The sequence below is a fragment of the Rhipicephalus microplus genome, unplaced genomic scaffold, assembly GCF_043290135.1.
Source record: "Rhipicephalus microplus isolate Deutch F79 unplaced genomic scaffold, USDA_Rmic scaffold_329, whole genome shotgun sequence".
In the NCBI taxonomy this organism is placed as follows: Eukaryota; Metazoa; Arthropoda; class Arachnida; order Ixodida; family Ixodidae; genus Rhipicephalus; species Rhipicephalus microplus.
The window spans coordinates 90001-91154 of NW_027464897.1; positions in this window are offsets into that span (position 1 = coordinate 90001).

Below are 1154 nucleotides of genomic sequence, written 5' to 3' on the forward strand. Positions count from 1 at the left end.
GCCGCGCCTTTTTCGGCTGCCGCAAATCGAGCAAACGGTGTGTTTCGGACGGCGTTTCGCTTCCGCTACTTGCGAGTGCTTTCGTGGTCCACCCCTCTATAAATACTCGGGAGGCGTCGAAGCCGGTTCTCCAAGCCGGACCCGTAGGTATCGTTGTGTGCTCGCTCTCATTGGCCCGCCTAACCAGAAAATGCCTGCGGTACACCCATTTGGATAAGAGTGCACGCAGATGCGGGCCTCGACGGCTACACATTTCCTCGGGCGGCCGCCTCCCGGCCTCCGTGGAGCGCGGGATGCACGGTCCCATCGACAAGCCTCTCCCGTTTTTACCGTGGCGTCGCGGTTCACCACGGCGGGCGGGTCGGTCTCCTCCGCATAAAAAGGGGGACCCCCGCTTTTTGTTCCACGAAATCGCACAAGCTTTTTTCGCATCCACGGTTTGCCACCGCACACCAAAATGCCGATCCGGCTGCCTACTTTAGCCAACAGGTGGAGCCAGGCGCGCCGTACTTGCGCGGCACTTCCCACGTCCACCGAAGTCGGTGCCAAGGACCACTTTCGGCGCCGGAGCCGCGTACGAGCCTACTCGAGGCGGAAGAACGAAGCCAGCAAGGGCCTGGCCGCAAGTGCGTTCAATTGTCGGGACGTCCAAGTCCCTCGTTCTTCCGTGCTTCCTCTTTCGGCAAGTCGTTGCGGCACCTTCCCAAAGCGCGCAGACCCGCTAATCGCGACGAGCGCGACGTGGCCGTGCCGCCTTTCCCTCGGCAGCAAGCAAAACGCCTGGCAACGTCGACGCTCCCCTAACCGCGATCTCGCACCGTGTTTCGTGTGGCGAATTCAAAAGCCGGCCGGCGCTGCTGCAACCATTACGGTCGGTACGCATACGCCGCGGAGGGCGGGACGGTCATCGGAGCGTGCGGTTCCTCCATCGAGTACTGCGCACCTCGGCCGTCGCATCGCCGTGCCATGACCGGCCGCGCGTCAACGCGAACCGGTGCCAGCGAGATCCCTCGCCTGCAAGAACCGACCGGCAGCCTCCGTCACCCGAGGACGCGGAGGCGCTTGCCGCGGACGGCGGGACGGTATGCACTGGTGCACAGCGGACCCGTCACATCGCCAGTTCCTTGACCGACCGCCGACGCTTGTGCCGTTCC